Here is a 16,765-nt window from a genome sequence, read left to right on the forward strand (position 1 = left end):
TGATTTTTGTATTTTTAGTAGAGATGTGATTTCACCATGTTGGCCAGGCTGGTCTCAAACTCCTGACCTCAGGTGATCCACCTTCCTTGGCCTCCCAAAGTGCTGGGATTACAGGCGTGAGTCACTGCACCAGGCCAGGGTTGGTCTTTTGTAGAGAGATCAGAGTGGTTCGGAGCTTGACAGGAACAGAGATTTCTCCTTTCCTGCTGTTGTAATGACCTGAAACTCTATCTTGTTCTTCAGTCTATCTTATTCTTCACTTAAGGATGTCGGGCATTTTCTAGCTTCACTGACCTCCCAGGCTGTGCCCGCTGCTCGACTCCATCTGGGTTCCACCCACAGATCCCCTCCAGGGCTTTTCCCAACCACCCTGCCTCCTGCCTCCTTTTCCAAAGTGCCACAACCTACTTTACAGATTTCCTTGTTTATTTCCTCTCTGCCCTCAAATGCCATTTTAAAAATTTTATCATTTCTACTTCATTTTATTATTTATTATGTAAAATAAAATATTTCCAGATTTTGATTCATTGTTTTATCCCAAGGACCAAGAATGGCGCCGGGTACACAGAACACTCTTAGCATCCTTCCATTTGTGGAAGGAATAAATATTTGTATGTCTGTGTAGATCTGTTTTCCCACTTGCTTTGTGATCTGTGTATTTAAAGAGGTGGTAGCTTCTTCACAAGGCATTCTTTCTGGAAACAGAAATGCAATTTTTCTTAAGGAAAAGTGGATCATTAAGATTTCTGAACTAGTTTTGCAACTATATAGAGAAATGTTGGGATAAAAGTTAATTCCCATGTTAAAATTCTATTCTGTAATTATCATAGAAACATAGACTTTTAAGAGCTGTTATTTCTGGATCACACAGTTCCACCAGCACTCTCCCTAGTAGACAGCCACAGAGGGGCTCAGAGCAGTCGGCGATATGCCGGGGACGCCCAAGTCCCAAGTCCCAGCCAGGAAGTGCCCAGGGAGGAATGAACAAGACCTCTGGGAAGGAACAAGTGAGTCCTGCCACTGCAGCCCCTACCGTCCCTTTTTAAAAAATGACAATTAAGCTTAATGAAGGTATTTGCAATTGAACCATGGATCTAAAAAGGTAAAAGTGGGGGGAAAGTTAAGAGTTTCTAATTATAAGCATCATCTTCCTGAAACTCTCACTTTTACCCCTAATTCAGAAAAGAAACGTGGCTCTTAACCTCCTGTGTTCTTGTGTTGCAGGTGGTGTCTTTGGTGGCTGTTCACCCTTCCACAGTAAACACGCTTGGCAAGCAACTTTGCCAAAAGCCTTCGGACAGTCCAGGGTCAACACTGTAAGCCAAGGGGTAAGGTCCGCAGGGTCAGAACCGTCGCACCCTGGTGGCGAATCTGGGATGGATGAATTTGTTGCTGTTGGGGACGGCGGTGTTCGCAGGAGCGCTTGGATTTGCTTGGGTTGGAAAGTGAAATGTTCCATTCTGCCTAAGGAGCCCATGTAGACAGGGCTAGATGTACCTTCTGCAGCCTCTGCAGCAACTTGAGGCGCGTCGCTGCTAGAGGGTCCTGGTGCCCTCGGGGTGCGTAAGGTTTGTTTTCCGGGGTGCTGTGAGTTCCTCCTCACACCCCGTACTATCCTCCCCGTAACTGGGCAGTGCATTCAGTGGGCACTGGAAGGACCCGAGGCAGGTGATGGGATGCAGCGCTTCCAGGTGGTGACCCCGGCTGGACATGCGTGGGTGCGAACCGCCACCCGGGCTGGGGCCAGCTTGCTGCGCTGGGGACTCTCCGAGCTGGACCCTCCCAGCCCGGAGCTGAGTCTGACGAGGATTTCGTACGCGTTCAAGCGAGGGCGCAGCGGCGAGGCAGTGCACTTGCCCCGTAGCTCCCGCGCTGGGAAACCCGGAAGGGAAGGGCTGTGGCGGGCAGGCGCCCCGGGCAGTAGAATGGTGCTTCTTCCTTGGTCCCATTACATGGGAAGGGCAAGGTGACGCGACTCAGTCACACGGGCCTCGCATCGGCGCCTTCCCTTCCCTTCCCTCGCCAGGACGTGGTTATTAAACGCTGCTTTTAGCCTATTCTATTTCCTGTCTTGGAATCCCTTTTCTTTCTCCTCTCTGGTTGGTTGGTTCCAGATATAAGCCCATCAAAGACAAGGAGCCTCCCTTTGTCAGAATTGGGGCCCCTAGGAGCCGAGTGCGGCAGGTTTCGCCTGTTCCTGGAGCTCGTAGTTAGGGTCGCTAGTGCGACCTGCCACCCCGAGGACTGGACGGAGTTCCAGACCTGCCTCCAGGGACCTCCTGAGTGGGGGTGGAGGCTCTTTCATGACCGTGAGATGCTCCGAGCTTTCTTGGTCAGCATGGGCTGCAGCCTCCGCACTGGGGCCCCCTGCCAAGTCCCGGGCTTTGGTGACATAAGTGCCTTTTACAGTCTCACCACCCAGGGAAAACTTATAGCGGTGTGGATTGAACTTTTGTTCTAAGTCTGTCTGATTGTGCTCTTTAATCTTGCTAAGGGAATCGCTAAGGGTAGCCATTAAATTATTTTGTGTCGTTTAATTTGATTTTCCCATAGGTACCCAATAGGAAAGCTTAGGATGAGAGCACTCTCTAAAAACAAACAACTGGCCGGGTCCAGTGGCTCACGCCTGTAGTCCCAGCACTTTGGGAGGCCAAGGTGGGTGGGTCACCCGAGATCAGGAGTTCGAGACCAGCCTGGAACATATAGTGAAACCCTACCTCTACTAAAAAATACAAAAATTAGCTGGGCGGCGCCCGGCCGACCAGACCTTTTTTTAAACAAGGCAATGAAGTTGAGACAATTAAGACAAACTGCCCTAAGAACTGGCACAGTGGGAGAAAGAGATACTTTGGTTCCAGACTCCTAGCCAGTTGGCTAGCCACCTGAAGCAAGCCTGATGACCTGTGACTTCTGCTAGCGAAGACCACAGAGAATATCCTCACTGGTCCCCAAGCTAAGCTCTCAAGACATAAAACAAGATGAAAGCAACATCTTATGATTTTCCTCCTTATGACAAACTACAAAAAAGACAGAGACTAGGAAAACAAGGACCATTCCTGGGAGGCTGTGATTAATAACCAATGGGTACTCAGAACCAAATTCACAAGAGTCACAATTTGAAGAATTAGTTCTTATAAGTGTTTTCTCCTACCAATCTGAATTGGAAAGGAAAAGACAAAGAACGGTATTTACCTCCCTTTCTCGACTGGCCACTACAGACAGAGATCTAAGAGTTGACTGGGTAAGATTTCCTACTTTCTACCATCTTTTGGCAGTCTTCGCAGTCCCATCTCCAAGCTGCAGAGCTAGTGGGCATCCCTGCCTTTTAGGGTCCCTCCCTTGTCACCAGAAACTGTAGGGGAGGCAGAACTGTACCTCCATCCCCTTGGGGTCCTAGCTGGGCTCAAGAATTAAATTGATATAAGATAGATTAACAGGAAAAAAACATACAAATTCACTTAATACAAGTTTTATGTGGCACAGGAGTTTTATGTGGCCTCATACCCAAATGAAGCCCCAAAGAAGCCTTTAGAGTCTGTTACTTCTGTACTGAATTGGACAAAGCATAGTAAGTTGTGAAAATGAGGAAAGACAAAGGGGCTTGGGCTAGGGAGCTAACTGGGTAGAGATGTGTTCAGGAAGATGGGTTCATATAACAAGGTTTGTTTGTAAAGAATTTCTCCAGCCTCAGTTTTCCGTCCTTGATGATAGGAAGGTTGCGTCTGGCAGCAGAGTCTTTGTCTGGGGGGAGCTGCTGTGCAAACCCCACCCCTCACTGAGTTTCTCCTCTCCCACTTTCTCATTGCAGCTAGTGCTCCCTTCACGCCCAGCTGCCCTGTAGAATGGCAGCCTAAATGTGGACAAAAGCTATTCCCCCTTCCTTTGATGCCTTTAGTCCAACTAAAAGAGGCTACAAGTTTCCAAATGAACTTTGCATTACAAACACGAAGATGTGAAGGTGAACAGAGGAAAGATGAGGGCAGGCCAACCCCAAAGGCCAGCATTGCTGCTTATCTTTTTCCTGAAGCCCCTTCCTCTCCTGGCCTCTGTAGAGAAGCCCCCCTAAAGTTCCTCTCTCTACCACCAGGGCTAGGTTACAGCCATCTCCTAGGTAGACAGTGGGAGACTATAGAACCACAGACCCCTCCAAATACCCTTGGCCTTGACAGGACCGTGACTGCCTGCCCACTCTCACTCCACCTGATGTCGGGGATCACCCCCATCTTCCCTCTAGGCTCCATGCCCTGACCTGTTCTCCTTCTTGCCACATCAGCACTGTTCCTTAGTTGACAAAAACCTCCCTATGCTTCTGGACACTTCCTGCCCCCAGTTAAGCCAGAATAGGCTCTGCCCAACTCTCGCCTTAGGTGTCTCTCCCCATCCTGCAGCCTTTCATGAGAATTTCTTTACTCCCCAGACTGCACTCAGCACAAGCACGAACCTTCCCATTTATTCCCACAGGTGCTGTGCCTGCTGGTGGGAGCATTTCTCTCCCTTTCTCAGACAGTTTAAGGCAGAACCATCCTTGCACAATCTCATTCTAGTCTCCATTTTGGTTGCATCTTACAAAACCATAGCTCAGCTTCTTTTTTATTTACTATAAAAGTGGAAGAGTAAGTCTGGTGTCACTTTACACATCCTTGGGGCAGGGGGTGTGGTTGGGTCTTCTTCTGTCACTAGAAGCATGGAACCCCCAGAAAGATGACCTGCTGTCAAACCTGGACAAGATTACCTTGAGGAAAAAGATAAAATAGACTTAATTTTCCAGACAGATAAGGATAAAAATGTTTCCAACTGACAACAAGATTACCAATGGACACTTCCCTCAGAAACTATGTAAGGAAAACAAATTAGAGAAACAAATGTGCTACTCATCTGTCCAAAAATGTGTTGCACTCTGTACAAACCTTACCAGGGAACAAATAAAGTGTGTGAAAGCCTACAGTGCCAGCAAATCTGAGAAAGGAGGGCTCTGGGGCCCAGACATGTCTTAGCTATAATTTTTAAAGAAAACATGTAGATTTTTTTTTCTGATCAATAAACTCTGAACTTTTTAATGATATAGCTTTCCCCCCTTTAACAGCTTTATTGAGATATAATTCACATACCATACATTTTAAAATATACAACTCAATGGTTTTTAGCATCCATCACAAAATCAACTTCAGAACATTTTCACCCCCAGCCTTCAAATTTCTATATCCTTTAGCTATCACCCACAACACTCCCAGGCCTAGATAATCAGCAATCTCCTTGCCGCTTTGATATATTTGCCTATTCTGGACATCCCACATAAAGGGAATTACACAATATTTGGCCTTTCGTGTCTGGCTTTTTTCACTTAGGATGATACTTTCAGGACTCAGCCATGTTGTAGCATGGATCAACACTTTGTTCCTTTTCATGGCTGCATAATATTTCACTGTACAGTGTGAGGAGTTGAATTTTGTCCCCCAGAAATTCACATGTTGATGTCCTAACCTCCAGTACCTCAAAATGTGGCCTTATTTGATGACGGGATCTTTCAAGATAATCGTGGTAAAATGAAGTAAGTAGGGCAGGTCCTAATCCAGTGACTGGTGTCCTCATAGAGAGGGAAAATTTCAACACGGTAGTGCATACAGGGAGAAAGCTGTTCAAACACAAAGACAGAGATTTACGAGCCAAAGAAAGAGGGCTGGAACAGCTCCTTTCTCTGTAGCCCTCAGAAGGAACCAACCACCCCAATGCCTTGACCTCAGACTTCTAGCCTCCAGAGCTGTGAGACAACACGTTTCTGTTATTTAGGTTGTGGTACACTTCGTTACAGCAGCTGTAGCAAACTAGTACATACAGCTACACCACATTTTGTTTCTCTGTCTATCACTTGGACTTTTGGGTCACTTCCATTTTTTGACTATTATGAGTAATGCTGCTCTGAGCATCCACGCACAGGAATTTGTTTTCATTTCTCCTGGGTATGTACATAGGAGTGGAATGGCCGGGTCAAATGGTAACTCTTTTGAACTTTTTGCAGACTGCCAGACTCTCTTCCAGTGTGGCACTGCCCTTTCACATTCCCTGCAGGAACATATGAGGGTTCTCATTTCTCGACATTCTTGTGACACTTGTTATGATCTTTCTTTTTTGCTGTAGTCATCTTAGTGGGCGACAGTGGTGTCTCACTGTTATTTTGATTTGTATTTCCCTGAAGTGATATTGAGCATCTTTTCATGTGCTTATTGTCTGTTTGTACATTCTTTGGAGATTAAATTTTTTTAATCCAAAGGTTCTGTGTAATCCAGACCCTGCACATCTCTGCAGATACATGTTGGCTATGCCACCTTTCCCCTCACTCTGATTCCAGTTATCTGACTTTCTTCAGTCTTTGGAGGCAAGTTCTGTACATTTTCCTACATCAGGACCCTTATACTCTTAAGTCTCTTGAACAAAGACAACTCTTTCCCCCATATTTGCCCTGTTAACCTCAACTCATTTTTCAGAGTTCAGTTCAACCATCACTGCCTCAGGTAAACCTCCTTTGGCTCCCCCAGCCAAGGGTCCATCAGCTGGCTGAGCTCACAGAGAGCCCTGCATCAGGTAAATGTGTTCAGGCTAGAAAATGGCCTAATCGCCCCACCCAGGTAAGTCCTCAGTTCCACTAGGTACAGCTTTATCACCAAATTTTAATCTTTTCACTAGGCTAGGTAATCATACAACTTTAGAACTGAGTTAACTCTTTCAAGTAGGAAGATGAATATCCCTACCTTTCACTTAGATTTTCTGAACTAAAATAAAAATTACACTATAATTTATCTTGGTTTGAATCGGTTATTTTCTAAAGTTTCATTTGGGCATTTAACAATCGAACCCATACCTGAGCTAGAATCCTTTGAAGTATCCAGATTAGGGTTGGGGCACTTTAAAGTCTGAGAAAGAAAGAGCGTTTAAGAGCGGCCGGGCGCAGGGGCTCCCACCTGTAATCCCGCCACTTTGGGAGGCCGAGGCGGGTAGATCACCTGAGGTCGGGAGTTTGAGACCAGCCTGACCAACATGAAGAAACCCCATCTCTACTAAAAGTACAAAGTTAGCTGGGTATGGTGGCACATGCCTGTAATCCCAGCTATGTGGGAGGCTGAGGCAGAAGAATTGCTTGAACCCAGGAGGTGGAGGTTTCAGTGAGCCAGGATCATGCCATTGCACTCCAGTCTGGGCAACAAGAGCAAAACTCCATCTCAAAAAAGAAAAAAAAAAAAAAAGAAAAGAAAAGAAAAAGAAATAAAGTTTAAGAATATCAGGAATAAAGTAAGGCATTATGTTCATTTTCTTAGAATGCCACTAAGCCAATATAAGATAAGCACCCATCTGCTGTAAATTGAATCACCTCTCTAGACCCAAGGCAGCCTTCCATGTCAAACACATGCCCAGCTACAAATGACAAAGGGTGCCATGTCTTCAGGGGAAAAAAGATTTAGACCAATACCAATAAATCTTTTTTTTTTTTTTTAACGGAGTCTTGCTGTGTCCCCAGGCTGGAGTGCACAATTTTGGCTCACTGCAACCTTTACCTCCCAGGTTCAAGCGATTCTCCTGCCTCAGCCTCCCAAGTAGCTGAGACCACAGGCGCATGCCATCATGCCCAGCTAATTTTTGTATTTTTAGTAGAGACAGGATTTCACCACATTGGCCAGGATGGTCTTGATCTGTTGACCTCACGACCCATCTGCCTCAGCATCCCAAAGTGCTAGGATTACAGGCAGGAGCCACTGTGCCCGACCTAGACCAAGAAATCTTAAACGTTTCACACTGAAGGGAGAACAGAAGCCCAACCCATTTTATGATTACATTTGGTTTGCTTTCCTTGTCATCCTTCCATTTTGTGCCAAGGGAACTATATGGTTTCTTTGCTTCATCAGCTTGGCAACATCCTAGAAACTTCTGGGGCAAATAAGTCACTTGACACTGGAAAGGAAAAGGGCACCTGGTTTTAGATTCATTTTGTAATGAAAAGGCAGATAATGGTGTTTTATTATACTAAGGAAGGAATTATTGTCCTTCCCCAGTTAACAGTCATGCAGGCAAACAATTATCAGCTGATTTATTTAATGAAATGACACAAATGATTTGAACATAAGGAGCTGAAGTTGGCCAGAAAATGTGGGATCAGAATAGAGAAGGCCTTGAATGCAACCAGGAAGAACTGGCATCAGGCAGTGATTATCTCCCACAAGGAATGAGGTGGAGTCACACAATTACCCAAGAGCTTCAAACTGGAATGGGCCTTGCTGTTTCCCCAGATGTTGATGGATTTTGGTGAATGTCAATGTTCAGGATAGAAAAGACTGACACTGACACTACTGCAGGGATTTAGATATGAAGCAGTGACAATGTAGGCCAGTGCAGGTGGCCATGGGAATGACGAGGAGAGGGCAGATTTGAAAAATAGGAAGTAGGCTTGGAAAAAAGGTGGACTAGCATAAATAAAGGAGATGAAGGGGGCTTCCAGAAGTTAATGACAATGTTAAATCAAGCAAAAACATTTCTATCTAAGGAGGATTGCCTCTCAGTGTAGCATGTCCCTTGTCTATGTTTAGCCATCCCAATTAGATTGCACCAGAGAACAGAGCCTAGCACTCTTCCATTTTCTTTATATCTGGGGCATCTACCCATAGAATGGGCTGGTGAACAACAGGGCCTCAATTACTGGTTGACCAATTCCCTTGGGCTTGGGCAGAGACTGTTGTCTCTTCAATTTAATGAACATTTGACTTTGTGTTCACTGAGTGATGGGTGCTCTGCAGAAATTAGGAGAAAATTCATGCCGTAGAAAACAGCTTATGGGTTAATGCAACTGTGAGGACAGGGAGTTTTTGTGTATTAGACAAGTAAGTCACTACTATACAAGACTAATAAGACCAGTGCTTTGCTGGCCCAAGACAGAGACTTAGGCCTCTGAAGGTGAGGGATTCAGCATGAATTTATGAATTTGGACGAGCTGAAACAAGTCTTGGAGGTTAAAGATGGGAGTGGGGAGAGGCATCTCAGAAACAGAAGCAAAAGCAAAGAAAAGGATGTATTGACTGCAGCTGAGAGGTTCGCGTTAGCACTGAGAGCAGAGAAGACTACCCGATGTAGCCATACTCTTGACAGGTATGTTACAGCCAAGCATTTAGAACCTTTATTAGATTTTAATCATGATGCTTTTATTGGGCATGCTACCACCATTAAAATTATTTTGTGTTGGAAAAGTGAACTAGAAATGGGATAAGAGACTTGCAAAAGTAAGACAGTGGCCAACCCATGAGCTCAGTCTGCAGTCAAGTGACACAGGTGAATGCCTAATGTGGCCTTGGAACCATCCTCCAGGACTCTCAGGCATGTAGGGTGGGATAAAGAGCAGCAGGCCCAAACAAAGGCGTACAGACACATGTTTCTGTACTTGAATCACAAATCACCCAGGCCAAGAGGACCCTACCCTCAGCAATCGCCACACCAGACCCACAACTAGTTTGTGCCTGTAAAAAAAGAAAAAGTTTTTATTTGTCCCAGCTTCAGGGATAGAAGGATGTGTTGCTATTTTCATTAGATATATAAAATTGACAATAACACTCCAGTGTTAAAGAAAACACCTAGTTATTGTGTGCTCAAGATTTACACAACTCAGTTGATGCTTCTCTCATCTTACTTTATTGAATTTAAAATAAGGCTAAAAGAACATTAGTCCTAGAGTTGAATTAGATATAAGAACATTTATCTTCTGTTCTCAAGGTTTAAAAAGTTGCAAAGACCCAGATTCTTCACATTTCACTTTTATAGATATTTGTTGAGAATAGTCTTATAGAAAATTGTGAAAAAATGTCATTATCCCATCATTCTAACCTAATATTATTTCAATACTTTTTTTAAGTCTATGAATGCTTGAATGTGACAATTCTAGCCATTAATATAAACAAATAAATAATTTTCTAAAAATGCAAATATATAGTTTAATTTTTGATAATTCAGCTTTACTTAGATTACCACACCTTTTTATTCTAAGAGGCATCATGTGACCATTACTAGAACAGGGACAGAAAAACTGGATTATAAACTGGTACTAATTTTGTACAAAAGGATGATGAAAATCTTCAAAAAGATCATTATGTTATGATAATTTCCCCAAATGTTGCAGATGTGAGAGCTTTCTCTCTCCTCAACAGTAGAGAGAAATAGGAAGTAGGAAAAATAGGAGGTAGGCTCTGCTCCCCATCATGTCCTGACTTCAAACTGCACAGACAAATAGTGTTATTGAGTGTGAACCTGAGCTCCTGTTGCACACACCTGACATGCCCCAGGACCCCTCACAGGCTCACAGCACCATCCTCTCCCTGCCCAATCAGCCAGCCTCCCTCTACCAGGTCTCCCGTGTATGCAATCCTAATGTCCTTTTTGTTTTGTTCCCCGCCCCCCGCCATCTTTCTTGAGGTGTGATTAACAAATACAAATTTTACATATTTAAGGTGTGCAATGTGATGATTTGGTACACTGCAATCACAGTAATTAACATATCCATCTCCTCATGTAGTCACCCTTTGTGTGCGTGCGAAGACACTTAAGATCTACTCTCTTCCCACATTTTAAGTATCTGATTCAGTATGATTAACTATAGTCACCATGCTGTACATTAGATCCCAGCATGTATTCATCTAGTAACTGAAGGTTTGTACCCTTTGACCAACATCTTTGATTTCCCCTGTGCTCCCCATTCACTGATAACTACTATTCTATTCTCTGTTTCTGTGTGGTCTACATTTTTAGATGCCACAGATAAGACAGATCATGCAGATTTTTCTATCTCTGTCTGGCTTATTTTACTAAGAGTAATATCCTCCAGGTTCATCCATGTTGTCACAAATGACAGGATTCCTTTTTTTTTTTTTTTTTTGAGATTGTGTCTTGCTCTGTCACTCAGGCTGGAGTACAGGGGCTCCATCTTGGTTCACTGCAACCTCCTTCTCCTGGGTTCAAGCGATTCTCCTGCCTCAGCCTCCCAAGTAGCTGAGATTACAGGCATGCACCACCACACCTGGCTAGTTTTTGTTTTTTTAATGGAGATGGGATTTGGCCAGGCTGGTCTCGAACTCCTGACTTTAGGTGATCCGTCCACCTCAGCCCCCCAAAGTGCTGGGATTACAGGTGTGAGCCACCGCCTCCAGCCAGGATTCCTTCGTAAGGCTAAATAATATTCCTCTGTGCGTGTGTGTGTGTGTGTGTATGTGTGTGTACATACACACGTCACATTTTCTTTACCCATTTACCCACCATGGGCACTAGGTTGACTCTGTTATCTTGGCTATTGTGAATAATGCTGCAATGAACATAAGAGTGCAGACAGCTCTTTGAAATGCTGATTCATTTACTTTGGTGCTTATTTTACTGAGCATAACGTCCTCCAGGTTCATCCATGTTGTCACAAATGACAGGATTACAGGCTTGTCCACCACACCCAGCTAATTACAGGCTTGCACCACCACGGACAGCTACTTTTTTGTATTTTTAGTAGAGATGGGGTTTCAGTGTGTTGGCTAGGCTGATCTCGAATGCCTGACCTCAGGCGATCCGCCCGCCTCAGCCTCCCAAAGTGCTGGGATTACAGGCATGAGCCATTGTGCCCAGCCAGTATTCCTTCTTAAGGCTAAATAATATTCCTCAGGGTGTGTGTATGTGTATGTGTGTGTGTGAGGCAGTGTGAGGAGTGGGAGTAGGAGAGTGTGCTAATGTGATTCCAGATCACATCAATCGCAGGAGCCAGTAGATGGAGCAGGCCGAGGGAGGCGAGGTGGGATGTGGAGAGAGAATGTGGAAACCATGAAGAACCTTCTCATCTACAATATACAGGGGTTCCCCTTCTCCCCTTGCTAGATCTTGACTGTTAGAGAACAGCCATTCTAACAGGTGGGCCTACATCCCATTCTGCATTGGCCTCTAGCCCTTCCATCCGGTCCCCTCGGAATCACTCCCCTTCTCCAGTTCTTCTCATTATACTTTTCTGGCTTCTTGCCTCAGCTAGAACACACCTGAGAAATGAACAGCTTGAAGAGCTCCCATTCAAATAAAACGCCCTTCCTGTGACCTTACACTCCATGCTCACTCTTGCCTGAACTCTCACTGCCTGTCTCACTCAAGAACTCCTAATTGGGCACAGTTGCTCCTTCCTGTAATTCCCTCATTTTGGGAGGCTGAGGCAAGAGGATTGCTTGAACCCAGGAGGCTGAGGCTGCAGTTAGCTGTGATCACACCACGGCACTCCAACCTGGGAAGCAAAGCAAAACCCTGTCTCAGGAAAAAATAAAGAGCTCCTGGTCTTCATTTCTTCACTCCCCGTTTCCTCTTTAACACAGAGCCACCTGGCTTCTGCCCTGAATGTTACCAAAACCTCTTTAGCTGAAGCTGATGACTTTGGCCAGTGACTCCTGCACAACAGACCTTGAGCCCCCCTTTCAGTACTTAGTGACAGCGCTCTCAGATGACACAGTTGATAGGGCCCTCCATGGTTTCCACATCCCCTCTCTCCCCATCCCACCTCTCCTCCCTCAGCCTGTTCCATCTCCTGGCTCCTGGGATTGATGTGACCCAGAATCATGTTGGCACGTCCTCCTCTTCCCACACCTCACACTACCTTAGCAGTCACCTCAAGCCAAGATATTAGATCAAAATCTTTACCTCCTTCCCCGGCCTGTCCTCTGAGTTCTAGATGCCTGTTCTAGATGCCTGGGGACTAGAACCTGGATGTCACACGAGAATTTTACATTAAATATGATCAGCCCTTAACTAATCACTGCTTTCCCATTCCACAAACACCTACTCTTCCTGATCTGTCTTTACAAAGAATCACATGCTGGATCCCCTGACTGGACCCTCCTGGTCATCTCAGCACCTGCTTCCTCTTCCCCATCCAGCAACCAATCCAGACCCTCCTCCTGGACATCTCTCAAGTCTGTCCTCTGCTCAACACATCCTCTGCTTTGGGCTCAGTTCAGCTCTCTCACTGGCTCTCACCTGGCTGGTTTAGAATGCTCAATGACTGTCCCTGCCTGCAGACCTACCCTCTCAGCTCACCTCTCATGTGACCATCCATGCCTCTGATCCCATCTTTGCTAACATCCTCCTGTGGGTTCTCACTGCTTCCAGGTAAAGCAGTGCTTCCTGGACATGACACCCAAGGACCTCCCGACCTGTTCCCTTATCTCCCACCCTGTGTGCTCCCCAAAAAGCTTCAGTGTCTCCAACATACCCTGCATCACACCACACAGACAGACACACACCACACAGACACACACCACACAGACACACACCACACAGACATGCCCCACCCCTCCCCACAGCACTCTGCCTGAAACATCCTCCCTCTGCCTCCTTCCCCAGGGCCACTGCCTGTGGTCTTGCAGGTCATGCATCTCAGCTCTGGGTGCACCATGGGCACGTAGTATGATGTTGGGGTACCCTGAACTTTCATGCGCACGACCTCAAAAACTATGTGACAGCCCACACTCCCCTTGTTGCCTAAACTCCTGGTCATCCTTCAAGAATAATATTTCTCAAGGGTGGTCTGAGGACCAGAGCAAAAGAACGATGTAAGGTGCCTTCTAAAAACAGTGCTTCCTGCCGGGCACAGTGGCTCACACCTGTAATCTCAGCACTTTGGGAGGCCAAGATGGGAGGGTTCCTTGAGCCCAGGAGTTTAAGACCAGCCTCGGCAACATACCCAGTCGCTACAAAAAACAAAAACAAAAACAAAACAAACCAGTGTTTCTGGACCCACAGAATCAGAATAGTTGAGGAATGAGTGAAAAGGCAGGAAGAAAACAATAATGGTGTTGTTTGTGATTATGGGTGCTGAAAATCTCCATGTCCTTGTGTAATCATTACAAGAAGTCAATGACTTTAACAAATGCAGAGACTGAGGCTCAGAAAGGTTAATTAACTTTCTTCAAGGTCAAACAGCTAGTAAATAGAAAATGCAGCATTTGATTCTAGGCCACTAAAACTTTAAAGTCCAACTACCTGCCTATACCCTGCTGTAATGGTTAATTTTTAGGTGTCAACTTGACTGAACTAAGGAATACCTAGAGGGATGGTGAAGCACCACTTCTGAGTGTGGCTGTGAGGGGATTTCCAGAGGAGACTGGTGTCTGAGTTTGGTTTGATCTTCTCCACCCTAGGAGTAGATCCATTATGTTTATGACATTATGCTGCTTGGACCTTTATGAGCATGAAGTAGCAACTACTGCAGACTTGTTGGTAAGTAATTTGCATGTCAGAGGGTGGAAAATAAATCCAATCAAAATTTAAGGGCCTTCTACCTCTGAAATTTCCAGGAGTCCAGTGGTATGGAGCCTGTTGATATATCCCTTGTAAGGTAAAGGTTAAGTTGTTGCACCTGGTCCCTTCTACAGCCAAGAAAAAGGCACACTGCCTAGTGGGCCTACTTGGATTTTGGAGTCAACATATTCCTCATTTGGGTGTGTTACTGAGGCTCATCCACCAAGTGACTAAAAAAGCCGCTAGTTTTGAATAGAACCCAGAATAGGAGAAGGCTCTGCAACAGGTCCAGGCTGCTGTGCAAGCTGTTCTGCCACTTGGGGCCATATGATCCAGCAGATCCAATGGTGCTTGAGGGGTCAGTGGCAGATAGGGAGGGTATAGGAGAATCACAGCAGAGGCTCTTAGGATTTTGGAGCAAGGCCCTGCCATCATCTGCAGATAAGTACTCTCCTTTTGACAGATAGCTCTTGGCCTTGGTAGAAACTGAATGCTTGACCATGGGCCACCAAGTTACCACACAACCTGGTCTGGCTATCATGAACTGGGTGTTATCTGATCTACCAACCCATAAAGTTGGGTGTGCACAGCAGTGTTCCATCTTTAAATAGAAGTAGTATATACATGATCAGGCCCAAGCAGGCCCTGCGGACACAAGTAAGTCACATGAAGTGGCCCAAATGCCCATGGTTTCTCTCTCTCCACCTGCACCTGTGGCCTCATGGGAAGTACCCTATGATCAGCTGAAGAGGAAGAGGAGGCCAGGTCCTGATTCACAGATGGTTCTGCACAATATGCAGGCACCATCTGAAATTGGACAGCTGCAGCACTAAGGCCCCTTCCTGGGACATCCCTGAAGGACACGGGTGAAGGGAAATCTTCTCAGTGGGCAGAACTTCAGGCAGTGCACCTGGCCATGCACTTTGCATAGAAGGAGAATGGCTAGATGTGTGATTTTATACTAATCCATGGGCTGTATCCCATGGTTTGGCTGGATGGTCAGAGATTTGGAAGGCACATGATTGGAAAATTGGTGACAAAGAAATCCTAGAAGAGAGTATGTTGATAGACCTCTCGTGTGGACAAAGGATGTGAAGATATTTTTGGCCCATGTAAATGCTCACCAAAATGATCTCTGCAGAGGAAGCCTTTAATAATCAGGTGGTTAGGATGACTTGTTCTGTGGATATTGTCAGCCTTTTTCCCCAGACACCCCTGACATGGTCCAGTGTGCTCATGAACAAGGTGGCCATGGTGGCAGGGATGGAGGTTATGCATGGACTCAACAACATGGACTTCCACTCACCAAAGTCAACCTGATTACAGTTACCCACTGAAAACCCCATCTGCCAGCATCAGAGACCAAAGATGAGCCTGAATATGGCACTATTTTCTGAGTGAGCAGTCAGCTATCTGGGGGCAACTTGACTACATTGGGCCTCTTCCATCATAGAAAGGGTAGCATTTTGTCTTTACTGGAATAGACACTTACCGAGTACTACAATACTGACACTTACTGGAATAGACACAAGGATATGGATTTGCCTTTCCTGCATGCAATGCTTCTGCCAAAACTACCATCTGTGGACTTATAGATGCCTTATCCATCATCATGATATTCCACACAGCATTGATTCTGACCAGGAAACTCACTTTGTAGGCAAAGACATGTGACAATGGGCTCATGCTTATTGAACTCACTGGTCTTACCATCTTCCCCATTATCCTGAATCAGCTGGCTTTATAGAACAATGGAATGGCCTTTTGACATTGCAGTTACAGCACCAGCTAAGTGACAGCATTTTGTAGGGCTGAGGCAAGATTCTCCAGAAGGCTGTATATGCTCTGAATCAGTGTCTAGCATATGGTCCTGTTTCTCCCATAACCAGGATTCGTGGGCTCAGGAATCAAGGGGTGAAAATGGGAGTGACACCACTCATCATTATCCCTGGTGATCCACTGGTAAAATTTTTGCTTCCCATTTGCACAACTTTATGCTCTGCTGGCCTAAAGTTCTTAGTTACAGAGGGAGGAATGCTTCCACCAGGAGACACAACAATGATTCCATTGAACTGGGAGTGCAGGCTGTCACCTGGCCACTTTGAGCTCCTTACGCCCTGAGTTGACAGGCTAAGAAGGGAGTTATGGTACAGGCTGGGGTGATTAACCGGACTTCCAAAAGGAAATTGGGCTACTACTCCGCACTGCAGGTAAGGAAGAGTGTGTCTGGAATACAGGAGATCCCTTGGGGCATCTCTCAGCATTAGCATACCCTATGATTAAGGTCAATGGGAAATTGCAACCCAATTCAGGCAGGACTGACTACAAATGGCCCAGACCCTTCAGGAATGAAAGCATGGGTCACCCCACAAGGAAAAGTGCCATGACCAGCTGAGGTGCTTGCTGGAGGCAAAGGGAATACAGAATGGGTAGTGGAAGGAGGTAGTTACAAATACCAGCTATGACCACATAACCGGTTACAGAA

The 16,765-nt window shown here is 45.6% G+C and overlaps 1 long non-coding RNA gene across 1 annotated transcript in view; it reads left to right on the forward strand.

Annotated features, from left to right (window-relative positions):
* The first annotated feature begins 1,223 nt into the window (after positions 1 to 1,223).
* LOC105513154 overlaps positions 1,224 to 16,765 on the forward strand; it is a 44,631-nt gene continuing 29,089 nt past the window's right edge. Inside the window, exon 1 of the long non-coding RNA XR_001001952.1 lies at positions 1,224 to 1,328. This is a non-coding gene — a long non-coding RNA (uncharacterized LOC105513154). The remainder of the gene's footprint in view (positions 1,329 to 16,765) is intronic.

Source organism: Colobus angolensis, unplaced genomic scaffold (genome assembly GCF_000951035.1).
Source record: "Colobus angolensis palliatus isolate OR3802 unplaced genomic scaffold, Cang.pa_1.0 Scaffold224, whole genome shotgun sequence".
Classification (NCBI taxonomy): Eukaryota; Metazoa; Chordata; class Mammalia; order Primates; family Cercopithecidae; genus Colobus; species Colobus angolensis.